The sequence below is a fragment of the Passer domesticus genome, chromosome 10 (genome assembly GCF_036417665.1).
Source record: "Passer domesticus isolate bPasDom1 chromosome 10, bPasDom1.hap1, whole genome shotgun sequence".
Taxonomy (NCBI): domain Eukaryota; kingdom Metazoa; phylum Chordata; class Aves; order Passeriformes; family Passeridae; genus Passer; species Passer domesticus.
This window is the reverse complement of record NC_087483.1, coordinates 35,229,564-35,244,556: the sequence shown is the minus strand read 5'-3', so window position 1 is coordinate 35,244,556 and position 14,993 is coordinate 35,229,564. Positions and strand designations below refer to the sequence as shown.

The following is a 14,993-nucleotide window of genomic DNA, read 5'->3' as shown; positions in this document are numbered from 1 at the left end:
AGCAACAGAGGTTGTCCAGAGCCAACAGAGTGTGTCTGCAGCTGTGGAAGGAGAAGGGGATGCTCTCCTGCTCCAGACACAGAGCAGCAATCCCACCTTCCTGCTTGAGGTGCTGGGCCATTACAGAAGTGAGCACCAGCTTCTGCAGACCATGCTTTGGAGGCAGATTTTACACCACCATGACTTAATTGTGAGATTTAGCACACAGCATATATCTGCTGCAGGGATTTCTGGTCACAGAGCTTTATATTTACTCTTTGCTTCAGTGATTTCAGAATATAATCAAACTCCTGGTTGACAAAATTCAAGAATTGAGGTCCCAGAACATCTGTGCAACCTTTCTACTCTGTGTCCCCTTTATCAGGCTGATCTTCCAAGCATGATACTGATGCCCCTCACCACGTGAAATACCACAGAGCATTGCTTGACAGCTACCAAACCCTCACTGTGCTCCTCAGAGTTTTCATGGTTCATAAAACAGAAAGGATGAGCAAGGGGTAATAAATGTGATGTACCAGGATAAGAAAAAAAATCACATGTGGAAATGCAGCACTGAGAATCATAAAAAAACTACAGCTCTCCTTTTAAAACAGCATTTCAATCTCTTTTTTCATACTTGTACAGTTTTTGAAAAATAAAAACCAAGTAGCAGAGTGATTTATATTCCATATGAGTAAAAGTAGTCCTCCATAGAAGCCTAAATGTCAAAGATATCCCAACTAGACATTCTAGGGAATGAGAGGGGTATTTTTCACATTAAAGAGCACAAAACACAGGAAAGATCAGTGATCATGCATAATGGCAATATATATCATTAACCCTAATAAGTAATGTGTAATTATTACATGTGTTTTCCCATCTTGGGGTGCTGGGAAAAGAAGTACCTGGGTGAAATCTACCAACCCCACCTCCCAGTGAAAACAGGAGCTTAAACTTCGACAGCACACAGACTGAGCTCAAATTTAAGCCTCACTGGGGAGCTCATCCTGAGAAGCATCACCAAATCAGAAACAGTATGTGGTGAGCCAGACTGAGGGACCAGACATCTCTCCTCCCTCAAGTGACCTTTATTAGCAGATTTTTAAATCATGACCATGTTATTCCATCTACCCCCTTCCCTCCAAGCCCTGGGCTTCCTTACACACAAAATTTTCAGCATTTTGACCAAAACACTTCAGAACTTGATCAGTCTCTGAGATAGAGTGTAGAGACAGAAGGGGCCACAAGCAACCTGAGCCCTCCCATCAGCCTTGACCCTGCTCAGTCAGCTGTGCCATGCAGCAAGAGCTCTCACACACTTGCAATTTAAACAGTGGGTGTTTCTCCAATACTGGAGAGAGAGACAGACACAGAAGGACAAGAATATCCCAATAGACAAAGGTTCTCTCAACTGGTGCTACCTTTGCTGATTTGAAAATACTAATTATGATTTCACAGTTAAAGCAAAGCTAAGCATTGGTTTCTTCTACCATGCTATATATAATCAGAGGATTGTGACATCAAGGGAAATGAGCAAGAGAAAGCAACTAATGTTTTCCTGATCCTGCTTCCCAGAGCTAAATCACAAACCCAACCAAAATAGCTTCATAATTTGTCAGTATAAGCCAGTAAGGTGTGCTCAGAGCAACTGCTCCTAAAAGCAGTGCTGGTGTGTGAAGAACTCCGTGGTGGATAAATGCTCAGCCTTGGTGCCCCATGGCCACTCAGCACAGCCATGGCTTGGGAAGAGACAAGGGCAGTGGTGTTCACACACTGTGCAGCACCACAAGGCCCCAAAGCAGAGATTTAGAGAGTTACTTGAAAGGAGAGCAGAAGGTACAGTAATGAAACTGGAGACTGAGAAACTCATGGGGTCCAGGCTTTTCAGAAGCACAGTGTGATGTATGTTTACAGAGGCCTCGAGTGCCCTTTTCCATAACTCTGTTTATAGCTCATCTGTGTGCAGTAAGTCTTGACCAGAATTGGTCTTTGACACAGACTGTAAAGTACAAACCTTAAAAGGGCCCAATGGAAAATAAAAGTCAGTATCATGACAAAATGGATGATTTCTGATGTAATCACCTTCCACTTGTGCCTTCCATGTAAAGGAGACATAGAAAATATGCTCCCTGCTATAGAAATTAGGAATTCTGCTTCAGTAAAATCACATCTGGCTGCTATGACATTGAGGCAAGATTTTATTAGTATTATTGCTGCAATTATTACAGCTGCTCCCAAACAGGCAGCCCTCCTTGAATGAGGTCTTCCTCAGATGCCTGGTTTTTGTCAAAGACAGGGAGGGGCTGTTATTAGGAGAGATGGCAGTGTCCTCCCAGTAATATACCAAATTATTACCAGGAAAACAAGCTGAATGCAGCAAAGCTGCTGCCGAGCTATGTAGAGATAAAATACCTATTTATCTGTTCCAGATATTTTGACATTGACACTACTCAGTAACAAAGACATAAAAAAGTTTCTTCCACAGCGAAGAACTTCTGTGGCAAAACTTGAAGAGGGGAGGATATATGAGGAATTTGTTTCCTGGGCTGTCAAGCCCTTTGTTGTGACCCAACAACCAACCCATTGATCTAGTTCAAAACACAAAGGGAGTGGTAAGCATCATGACAGTATGACACAAATCAGATTTAAAAACAAAAAGAGAACAGTAAAAGCAGCTTGTTTCTGCTCTGAGAGTTGTGTGCTCTGGCATTACTGCTCCATCACATTGTGTGCAATCACATCTGTTCCACGTGGCTGTGACTCAGGATCTCCTCTACTGTGTCCCACAGGCCCCAGTTCCTCAAAGAAGAAATCATGAGAGAACACAACAGAGCAGCCTGCCATCTACCCAGACCAGGGAATTCTTTTGCAGGAGGATACCTGGCCTGAGGTGGTGATGGCTCAAGCTGTGAGCTCAGCCCTGCACCTCCAGGAACCAGAGCTCCTGCACACAAGTCAGTCCTTTCCTATGGGATCTCTCCCAGAAACAGGGGTTTGCCATGATCCCTGCACTGCCAGGGAGCAGCACAGCCACCTAATTCCCATCACTCAGGCAGGGGTCTCCACAGCTTGCATTTGAATCCAGGTGTCTCTTTCTACCTGGCTTCCCTGTGATACAGAGCAGTGTGGCCAAAGACTCCACAGCACCTGCCAGGATTGCAGCTGAAGCTCCTGACAACATCTCCAAGCCCATCTTCCTGAAAAGCACTGAAAAAAACTTAATATTCAATGTGTTTTGGTACTTAAGAGAAGATCAGCTTGCTTGAAGAAATACCAAAAGGTTAAACTAGGATTTCATGTAGATTACCTGGTATTTTTCCTTTAAGAATTTTATTGGAAAAAGAAAGTTAAATGAAAGAGAATGCTTTCTGTGCAGTTGTTTTGATCAGTTCAAGTTCAATATATCAGATATCCTAAAAAGTTTCTTTCTCATTACAGTCTGACTTGATCCTTCCCCATTTATTGCTTTGGCTGTAGAACAAAAATATATTTCCCAGCTGTATTAGTCAGATATTGAGGATATTCCATTATTACAGACAGCTACACAGAACTCTCAGGTTTTTTCTTTTAACAGAAATGAAGTGAAATCAATACTAAACAAATTTCCCAGAAGTCAAATTACAATGAAGAGGGATGAAGAAGAATTATGCCAGCTAACACTGCAAAATATGAGGGCATCTGGGGCCAAAGGTCTGCCAGTAAGAGCTGCTCCTCTCAGGAGATGGACAGCTGCAGAATTCCTGCAACTTTCCCTGGTAAACAGAGCAAAAAAAGATTTTAAAAGAGCTTATTTGTCCACCACCAACAGTTTAACCTTTTCTTTCTAACTCTAGTGGAAGTACCTGGACTGACAGACTGTATGTGTTGTGATGCCACCATTAAGTACCAGAATGAGTCTGTTATATTTGCTGTATTTTTAAAAAGACACCAAAGGACACTCAGACACAGCCCCAGTGACAATGTTGTATGTAGGGCTCATAAATGTTGGTCTTGCTTTTACAGGAATACTTCCACAGAATATAATTTTTCACTAATCTTCAATTCATGCAACACATAAAACACTCCTCCCTCCAGAAAGGCATGCAAGTACCTGCTAAAATTTAGCACTGGGGCACACGCATTGAAGCGCAAAATAAACACATTTTAAAACTTTCTTATTAAATTCCAATTTAGCTTAACTATGCTAAGACATGACTTATATTTTCTTTGAAATTTAGAAACTGTCAATAAAGAGGATTTAAACATAATCAGATGAGCAAGAGTCCCTGCACACCTACTAAGATGGTTTCACTAAACAGATACAAACTGCACAGTAACATATGCAAATCACATAAAAAATTAGATAAGGGCTTCAGTATTTACTGTAGTGCAAAAGGCAGACTTTATAATGCTAAATATAGACAGTGACAGGAATAATAAACAAAACAGACAACTGTTTTGTAGGAAAACAGCAACCAATTTTCTTTCTGCAAGCAATTCATGTTATGATGTTTATGTACTCCTCACTTTAAAAAAAAAATCCACAACTACAGCAGACACTATTTAGCAAAAGTAGCAAACCAGCCTTGGATACAAATTCCATTTCTAGATGTACACAATTTTCAGACATGGCTTCTGGTGTGGTCAGCAGCCTATGAGTAAAATGAATTTATTCCTTCCTTTTGGACAGCAGTCACACCTCCCAGGTTAGTTTGCAGCTTGGAAAACATTTTTCCTTCATGGTTAAAACCGAATCTGTCAGCCACTATCTCTTCATGGACACTGAGGTCTAAAAACTTCTTCTGCTAGAACGGAATGCTAGACACCCTCTAGTATTACTTTTCAGAGAGCTGTGCTAGCCATAGTTGACCAAATCCTGAATGCAAGGCACAGAGTACCAACAGTGCAACCCCACGACAAAAATGTGCACCACAAACCAGAATTAATACAACCATATTGAATAAATTACCGTACACATTCACATCTATGTGGATTAAGCAAATGCAGATGTACATGGGGGTTCACTTCTATGTTCAAGTATTTCTCAAGAACAGACTGACAAGGAGCACAAAAGAAGCTCTAACCAACCTTTCCCTGTTATGCTCAGATGTGTCATGTAAGATGGGAAATTTCTGAAACGGGGAAAACTGGAAGAGGATTGTACTTAAAAGGATTCAATGATTCATTCAATGGCATTTCTGCAGCCCTCTGTATAATTGAGCAGCCTTTCTTCCACCTTTCTTCTGAAAGAAAACCTTAATTGTAACCACTGAAAGGAAATAAGTTTCTGGCTATTTTTACAAAATATGTGTTATGTCTCAGCAAGCCGCTCCCATTTAACTCTGCAATACAGCTATAAAATGGTTTATTTGATTTAGTACCTTACTTCTGAAGTACCTCACACACCACATGAGGCAGTGAACCACTGAAGAGGTTCAGACTGCAGATGGAAATGCAAAATCTTGAATAAATCCTCTGTAATAAGAAAATTCTGAGGGACTTTGTTGCTATTATTGCAGGAACAGGAGGGAAAGTCACTTAACAAGCCTGCAGAGAACTTCAGACCACATCAACCACACTTCAGCAAACCATTCATGTATTACCTAGAAAACAGGTTAAATTTTTTTCTACCTCTCAATCTGTCCCAAGGGATGTCACTTCTTTCCAATTTCACCCTCTGGCATTATGTCATGGATATTATTTCCATCAGATTTCAGTCACTTGCCTGCTGGTTTGCAGCCTTCAGGAGAGCTCATCCCCGCCTCCCCCTCACCTGCACAGTGCTCTGTTACCTTCCTGCTTCCTTGCAGAGGGTCCTTTCAGCCACAGGGCAACTAAAACCTGTTGGGAACCCATCCTCACACAACATCTCATCATTGACTCAGCTCAAACAACCTCATGCCCCTGGTGCTCAGTGACACTAAAGCAAATTAGCCTGAAATTTCATTTACTCTAAACCCACAGTATCACCCTGGCAGCATAGAGGGGCTCTAAAATGAGTTACCATGTCATTCATTCCTCCTTTACCATGCCAGAAGAGCATGAAGTGGCCTGAGTGCAGAGAAGATCACAGCCAAATGGCATCTGCCACTGACTCCATCAAAGTAGAATTTGACCCAATTTAGCATTTATTGAATTGAGTGTAAAACCCAGCCCAATGATGCTGGAGTCAGGGAAACCACCTGTTGATGTTTTCTCTATCCAAGTGTGCTGGGTTTAAGAGTCCCAACAAGAATCAAGATGGGCTAGAAGAAAAGAGCCAGCTCAGACAGTGGATATGGGACAGGTTGCAAGTCAAATCCTTCTATTAATTCAGTAGGTGGACACTAAAAACCAGAGGGATTCACAAAGTCTAGCTGCTCCTGACCATAATTTCTAGGCCAGTTTTCAGCTACCATTATTTCATATGCAGCTTCATTTCACACTGTGATCTGCTCTATTTTTGAGTCTCCACTTTTCATTCCCCCCTCTTCCTTCCCTGATAGGGGCTGGAACACCAAGAGGTCTTTGGCAAAGACAGGTCTTTTCCCAATGTACACCTAAACCAGATCTGGATGTTCTAAGACACAAAGGGTTGTCACACAGGAAGAAGTGGAGAGACCAGGAGATACCTTTAGTCCTATTCTTTTCCAAAAGCCTGTTGTTTAAAAGCAGTTTCTCCCAATTTTAGCTTGTGTCCACCTGTGGCCCTCAAAATCATCATTTAACTATTTTTTCCCCCTATTTTTTTTTTCCTTACTCAGCAGCCCCATGGATGAAATAAATGTGAACTAATCCAACATTCTCTTAGCTTTGACTCCTGAGGAGCAATGTTGGTAAGCAGAGGAATGAAGCTTTTTGACAGCTCAAGGCCATGAGCTCTGCCCAGTTCTAACCACACAATCCTTTTTGGCTGAGCTTGCAGACCAATAACACCCTGGTTGCTACTCTGTTCCTGTAGATCCAAATGTGGATATATTCAGCCAAACAATACTTGTAGCCTAGGCATGGGCATTTCTTGAGGCAAGACTAGAGCCACAAAACTAAAACTGGATCTGAAGACCTCAGCTCACTTCTGTTGCCTCAAAAAGGCCCAAACCACTGATTTTCTTCAGAGTTTTGGTAAGAACCCTGCCTGTGATACTGACATGATGTTGTAAAGGGAACTCGGCTCTAAAGCTCTGGATAGAAAATGGCTTAGAAATGCAAAGTACACATCAGTGGGGTAAAGATATAATGCCACACATCATATCACTTGTCTCTCAGCTATTGTAGGTGGACAACAACTCTGAGTACTGGAAAAACAAGTAAATGTTTTCATGCATCAGTCCTGCAAACAGTTTAATGGGAAAAGCAGTGCTATCTTCTTTTTCAGCATGTATTTAAATCATTTCTCTTTCCCGTCCAACTGCTGCAGCTGACATAACATGACTAATCACCACTACCTTTTCTGCACAGAATAAATGTGTGGCTTTTGACACTTCAACTAATTCCATTCAGCTTGATATTAGGCTTGAACTAATATCAAGCTCAATTTCACTACAGGATGTGACATGTATATCCTCTAAAAATAGTAAGCTTCAGTCAAATGTGTACTACCTGCAAATTGAAATCAGTGTCTGAACTGCAGTTATTCAGAGCACAGTAAGTAATGAAAAATAGCTAGGATTATATTTAACAGACATAGAAAGATATTATATATTTAAAAAAAAAAAAAAACCAAAAAAAAACCATCCCACTTCCCCTCCTCCCTGCTAAAAGTCCCCAAACCAAACACAACACAAACTTCCCTCCCATTTAAAAGTTTTGGAAATAATTTGTTTCACCCCTTTTCCAAAGGAAAAGGGGTAAAACAAAGTCATTCACTAGGAAACATTTACTAGAAAATAAGCTTTCTACAAAGAATTTAGCTATAGAATTTGCCATTAACAAAAAAAAAATTAAACAAAAAAATAGTTGCACCTTCCAGCTGGTAAAATTAGCTTAAATGATTAGCAGTAGGAGTGCAGAACTGAGACCTGTCATATCTGTTCAATCGCTGAAGTAATCATCAACCCCAACCACAGAAGACATGTCAATTATGCTATTTTTTTTCCTCAGCCTTTTTTAAGCAGTTTCCTCATTACAGACTTTTGGAAACAACACATTCTTTAGCCTCTTTTCACACAGACATGCCCATTAACAAGCCAAATTAAGCACAAGCTATATGCTACCTCACTTTGTTATTATTATTACAACCAGCACCACATAACTCCTCTATAACCTCCAGTTTTCTCTCCCCATACTCCTACTTGAGTGTATTTCAATAAGCATTTTTCCCAATCTCATCCTGAAACCTGCCCACACACATTCCCAGACTGTTCATAACTTTGTTCAGTGCCAAGAGTACCCTTTAATTTAAGCACTCATGTTCATTTATGACGTTTTAATCATATTCTAAAAGCAGAAGTGTAAATGTACAGTCAGGCACAAAAAAAAAAGAAAAATAGTCAAGGGGCAATCTTGCAGCCTTCAAACCTGACTCGGCAACGGATGCCGAGAGCCACATCCTGCACTGTGCTCCTGCAGAGCCTTGACCAGGGACCAGAGCATCCCAAACCCTCACAGAATCACTGGGTTGGAAGAAACCTTCAAAATTATTGAGTCCAGCCCAGCTCTAAGACCTCAAGTAAACCACGGCACTGAGTGCCACATCCAGTCTTTTTTTAAACACTTCCAGGGATGGCGACTCCACCACCTCCCTGGGCAGGCCATTCCAGTACTTTATCACCCTCTCTGTGAAAAAACTTTTCCTAGTATCCAACCTATGGAAACACCTCTCCTAACTCATCCTTCTGCTGCATTTGTCACCATCACACTGATACCCACTGTGTTTGTGTTGGAGCTCCCAGCCTGTACCAGCAAATATTCACCATTCCTTCAGTAGACTTGGCTTTGCCTTCTGGGCTGCTGAGCTGGACCCTGTTCCTGCTGCTCTCTACTCATTAATTTCTTGTGTAGAGACCTTTTCTTTTTCATCATTCCTTTTAGATTTGTTCTGCCAAGAAGCTTCATTAACCTAAATTTTGGGAAGTTTTGGTGGTTGCCAAGTTTATTTCATTACCAAGGGAAAAGGAATATTGAAAAAGATCATAGAATGGTTTGGGTTGGAAGGCATGTTAAAGATAAAAAAGTTCCAATCCCTCTCCCACAGGAAGGAACACATTTCACTAGACCAGGTTGCTCAGAGCCCCATCCAACCTGGCCTTGAGCACTTGCAGGGATGGAGCATCCACAACTTCCTGTACAACCTGTGCCTCATCACTCTCAGTGTGAGAATTTCTCTCTAACATCTAACCTAAACCTCTTCTCTTGCAGTTTAAAGCCATTCCCCCTGGTCCCTGTGGAAACAGATTTGATTTTGGTGCTCACCACAGTTTTGTGGTAGAACCTGCTGAGCTCTGAGCTTGCTGAGATCATTTAGGCATTTATACAGACTGTTAAAATAATCCCTGTAAGTAGTACAGATGCAGCCTTTAAGTTCAAAATACATTTTTTACATGTACATTTAATTTAAGACTAAATCCTGGGGGGCACCCCCACTACCTAAGAAACAATATAATTAGTTGTCTCCCATTTTCAGAAAGCCTCTCTACACAGTATTAATAAAGGACAAATTACAAGGCCTATTTTACATGTGCCATTACACCAGTAAGATTAAGTTTGCACAAAATGTAATTGCCTTTTGATGTGAGTAAAGCACAAAAGCCCAATCAGACACAGCACAATCTAATTTATGACACAACCCTAGAACTTTTTGGTGATTGGTGCCACAACATCACAAGTCTGATATATTACAGTGTTAAGAGGTACATAGCCTTGTCATAAATTATTTCACTTTTCTCTCCTGCGCATCTGAGGTGACAGAATGAAGGTAAATTTCTTCCTGACCATTTAGACAGCTCATTATTTCCCCAGAACTCTCCTGTGCCATCGCTAATCTCTGCAATGTATCATCATTCATTTAAAATATCCATTTTCTGCAACCCATGTTTAACAGCACATTTTGTTTTCTAACTTTTTAATATTTTTTGAGGACAACTTCCCAGCTAAATTCTGCAAAGACTGACAACTCCCAAAACCCTGGTGGCAAGACACCTTTATGAACTGGTTTCTCAGGTGACACAGGCTGTATTTTCTCCATTGCATGTGTTACATCAGGGCTTAGATTGGTTCTCACATTAACCAAGGGACACAAGAGCCAACTTTATTTGGTACAAGCTTAAACCAACAGCTTCTTGTTAGAAATGGTGAAAGGTCTCTTCATCCAAAAGCATCTGCTTAATAAATGGTAACTCTTGCACTTACATTGTGAGCATCAAGTATGAGGTTCTGCAAAGATGCAAATATCAACTTGCATTGCAATGGAAAATAAAAGCTAGAGAAGAAAAAAAAAGCCTCAAAATAAACTACTTCTACAAGATTTCTTCAATTTTTTCATCTACAAGGTAATCAGTGTCAGGTGGGATCAGATTCCATCAAGGATAACCTCAACAATAAGTTTGTGAAGCAAAGGATGGAACAGGCAGCTGCTCCCAGTTGAGAAGTTACATCATGGGAACAGGCAAGGGAAAAACTTCCCCATAAGCATGAATTAAGTTATCCTATAGTTTGATTTTACTGACAGTGCAAAGAATTAATTAGTTAACACAACCTGAGCAACTTGAAGAACTGTTTATTAAAAGTGAGGAGATCATAAAAACTCTGTTTTACCTACAGTGCTCTGGTCTGACTGAAAATTCCTCCCAGACAGAAAACCTTCACTCTTGGACAACATTGCTCTGTTTGAGCTGAGATTTTTGTCCTGAGCAATTGCTTTAGTGGTCTACAAGGTTCTCCTTGCCAAAGAGTACCTGTAGGTGCCATCACAAATACACAGACTCTTAGACAATTCCAAATTAACAGGTGAAGTTCAGTTTTAAAAACTTATTCTACATATGAGAAATTATTCCCATATTACCTTGATTCCATTGATATCCCTTACTCAGATCAGACTGCTCCAGAAATATTCCTGCACTTGTTCATGCTTCAGATTTATTAAGTCTGAATAAACTCTCAAGTGTATTGACTTACCCTCCACACTTCAGGGCAAAAAGAGTCATACCAAATTTTCCTATTTGAATTTGTTCCATAACAGCTATTTACAAATGCAAATCTTGACTGTTTAGAAAATATCAGACTATCAAGCTGATGTTAAAAGCTTTAAATGGGCAGATTTCTCACATTGATTATGAAGTGAAATATTCATCAATCAGCTCCACAGTGTAATACATGCTACATCATCCAGGCCAGAAGCTGCTGATAGCCATTATCATAGCAAACTTGCTTTAAGGAGAGTGATTTAAAATAAAGGGGAATAAACTGAAAGAAATCACATCTGCTCTGCTTCCTTGCACTGAGGCAACAGAGAAAGATAGGCTGAAACCAAGGAGTTAAAACTTTTTATTGAAAGTCAGCTCTAAGTTCAAAAAGAGCCTGGAAGAAAGTGAGCTTAGCTTACTGAGCAACAGACACCATTGCCAGCAGATCCCAGCAAGCTCAGAGGGAGCAGCAGCAGCACAGGCTCGAGGGGTTCCTGCAAGGAGCAGCAGGAATCCCCACGAGCAGAGCTGGGGAACGGAGCACAGATAACTCACTTTAGCCATATCCCCAGAACTTTGTCAGTGAGTAAAGACCATTTAGTTCACAAAATCCTCTGTTTTCCTTCCTTCAGTTGCTATATGTCCCCAAAGAATAAAAATATGAAGTGCAGTAATCGGAAGCTGAAATTCTGCCAAGAGCACGGCTGAGCACGAGGCAAGTCCTGGAGATCAATACTCCCCTGCAGGTGCCTTTCCCCAGCTGTCCTGTCAGGGAGAGCAAGCATCAATCTGTGCCCAGCAAACCTGCCCACAGAGATGTGCACAGATATTGTAATGAAAGCCATAACAGCTCAAAGGGGGGGAAAAAAAAAAAGCACACAGCTCCAGAATTCAACTTCCAGCACAGTTGTTCACAATCAGGTGTTCAGCTGGGACTGAGCAGACAGGTTTCAAATAAGCTCCCTGCAAAACTGAAAGACTTGAGCCATATTTTGAGGTACTAAATTAGATGGGTGCTTCTTTTCTGTAACAAGATACTCAAATCTTCAGAAGTGAGCCTTTAAATCCAAAGTTGGCACCTAATGGAGAGCAGCTCCCCTGCCACATCAGAGACCAGCCCAGCAGCACAGACACCCCCAGGAGCCATCCCCCAGTGCCAGAGCAAATGTCTGCAGGCCACACAGCAGGGAGGACCAAAGGGGAAAACCAGCACTGGGATACAATCTGCAAATGGAGCCCCACTATTTAAAAATAAATTTATGGCACTTCAGTGCATATGAAGGACAGCTGCAAAACAGCAATAAGAGGAGCTGACAGGGGACCCACTAAGAAAATATCATTACCTAAAGGCAGCCTTTAATCTACTAAGAGAGACTGCATCTCCTGAGTACATATTTATGTCATATGCACAGCCTTTAACCAAGCACACTGAGATAAACAGCAGCAGAAGAAATTAGAAAATAATACTTGAACCAAAAGGAGACAAAAATTCAATAAAGATCAGAATGTGGTAACAGCATTCCTAGACAGAAGTATTAGGGAAAAATAGCGTTCAAGTCAGTGATGGAGTTGCCAGAAAGTCACAGAAACCCAAGTACTTGTTATTTCTTCACTGCATCTTAGTATTTGGGACAATACAGCTCCTGTGCTTACAGCTACCAGTAATAGCAGCTTTCAGAATTAGTAATTTCTATTGCAATAAATCTTGGAAGACCCGTTATAAGAAAAGACTTTAGTAAAGCAAAGGTAAAATAGCTGTTGGGGAAAGAAATAAAAGCAGAAATCGGGCCTCAATTATTTGATAGTTTGTACAAATAAAAGGAAGAACTCCTGTGGGAGAACACAAAGTCATAGGTAATTTAAAAGGTGTAATATCTTTTATTTTGTCCAAGAAAATAGTTTTATTAGTTTTACTATTGAGGTGAAAGGAACAAATTAATCTACGTAATAATTCTGAAAGAAAAAAAATCAAGTTTAATAATAAGCTGTAACATATGAACTGCTACAAGAGAGGCTTTCAAGATGGTAGGTCTGTGCCAGCTTTTGGCAAGACGTGGCTAGAAGATTATACAGTGCATTTTACACTGGTTTCTGCTAAATGGTTACAGTAAAATTGTGCTGTTCACCATTGTCTCTCTGGCATGCCACTACACAAAAATGGCTTTTTTTATTAAAGTTATCTAATAGAGCTAAAAAACACCATTATACCTGCTGAAACACCAGCTCCTCCAATACTTTTAATTACAAAACAATAATAAAAAAATATGCAGATCAATGCAAGGCAAAACCAACAGAAGGAAGATACTAGACTGAATACAATGAAAGATGTTACTGTGCTACTGCTACACACACAGGTCAGCAGAAGAGTTTAACTGTTACTTTTATAGGTCAACTGGTAAAAATCACCTTACTCCACTGATTTCCTTGCTCTGCCTTGGTCCCTTGGTGTGTAAATTCCCACTTGGACTGCTAGTCAAGGCAAGGCAGAGACAAGCAGATACCAGAAAAGAGAGGGGAACCCATGCTGAGGCTCTGCCTCAAGACCATCAATTCAAAAGGCACAACAATTCACAAAGGAATTTCCCACACCCATTAATTTCATGGGATCCAAAGAAAATCTTCTTTACAGAATCCAGACCCCCTTGGCACAGCCTGGAAGCCCCTGGGTCTCTTGGTTAAGTAGTTTCCTTCACAACCTATTGATGCATTATACAGTACTCAGCTGTTCTAGCATCCCTGCTAAATCCTTTAGTCCCTGCTTGAGGGCATTTGGCTCACCATATTCTTACACCTCAATCACTAACACAGAATCTACTTTATTCCACTTCTGAGCTCCAGAAATAGAAATAAACACTAAAACAGACATTTTACAAATGGACAAGGTAGCTCGTGACATCCAGCAGAAGACATATTCCTTACCTTGCAGCAGGCAGCTCAATAACCAGCATCCTTCACACTCCTTATTAACACAGATTATTAGAAAATCACCCACAGTTCTTGGAGAGCACTGTAAATCCAGTCGTACCTCAAACACTGTTGGTCTAAACCCAACCCTTTATCCTGCATGCCTCCCTGCAAATCTCCCTTCCTGCAGTGATCCTTGGCCATTTGCTCCATCCCATTCCAGGTGATACCAATTTTCCAAGGCAATTTGCCTTGAGGGACTCCAGCTGTCCCTGGGGCTGCACACCAGAGACACCTCACATGCATTTAATCTATAGGATTACAATTTCTGCCTCATGGTTGTGCACTCAGCAGCACAGTGTCATAACCTGAATCCTCATACCAGCCACACATGAGGATACAAAGATTTGCCAGTGTGCTCAAGAGAAGTTTAAATTTAAATTTTACAGCTGGTGAAGAGCAGAAGTTCTTTGCTCTGTTCTCTGTGTGCTTGGAATTGATATCACTTAATTTCACGCACTTGGGGAAGAAAAGTATGCAATTAGTAGTCTGTACAGTTTGTATTTTGAGATTTTAATAGAGGAGAAGCTTTGGCTATTCCTGTTGAACAAGCACTACTCACTCAGCTATCCTGAGCAATGTGCCAGGGTCGCTAGCCCAAAGAATTTAGCAATCCTGAGTTGGAAGCTTCAGAACCATGAGATTTCAATTAAAAATTGCAATTTTTTACTCTTTGCCTTCTGATTATTTTTTTTCCATTTTCAAGGTTCAATCAATACCTACTTTCAAGTTTCTTCACAAACCCAAGAGCTTAAAAGAAGCTGAAATTGCCAAGGACTGGAAACTGATACCTTAAGCAGGACAGTAAATACTGTAACAAAGGCAGAAGTTGTCAAGTCTGAGCAATTCATATTTCCAAAACAGGCTTATAACTAAACTTGTGGAAGTTCTTAATTATTTAAATTCACCATTAGTACAGGAGAATCAAAGCCACTCCCAGGGTTATCAGACTTGCTGCAGATTTTGAGATCC

At 40.7% G+C, this 14,993-nt stretch overlaps 1 long non-coding RNA gene across 1 annotated transcript in view; it reads right to left on the bottom strand.

The window, feature by feature from the left end:
* The window catches only part of LOC135309466 (uncharacterized), a 197,053-nt gene extending 182,902 nt beyond the window's left edge, over window positions 1-14,151 (bottom strand). Inside the window, exon 1 of the long non-coding RNA XR_010369730.1 lies at window positions 13,977-14,151. This is a non-coding gene — a long non-coding RNA (uncharacterized LOC135309466). The remainder of the gene's footprint in view (window positions 1-13,976) is intronic.
* Window positions 14,152-14,993: the final 842 nt, after the last annotated feature.